We start from the raw sequence: 245 nt of genomic DNA, 5'->3' as shown, positions 1-245 counted from the left end.
GTGTGTGCGTGTGTGTTTGTGGGAGGAGTGTCACGTATAAAAGAAACTGGATAAAGATCTGGATCCACCCGACGATAGAAACGTTTGTTTTCATCAACAGGAGATCAAGAATCCTACGGTAGGCTGCAGTCGTGTTAATTATGTACACTTCTAATCGTGTTCTGTAGATGCTAATTCAAAGTAGCAACATGGCAACGTTAAGTTGTGCAATCCAGGAACATCTGTCTTCACCTCTGTCACTGCTT

Source organism: Cynoglossus semilaevis, chromosome 13 (genome assembly GCF_000523025.1).
Source record: "Cynoglossus semilaevis isolate Cse_v1.0 chromosome 13, Cse_v1.0, whole genome shotgun sequence".
Lineage (NCBI taxonomy): Eukaryota > Metazoa > Chordata > Actinopteri > Pleuronectiformes > Cynoglossidae > Cynoglossus > Cynoglossus semilaevis.
Note: the sequence above shows the minus strand (reverse complement) of the source record.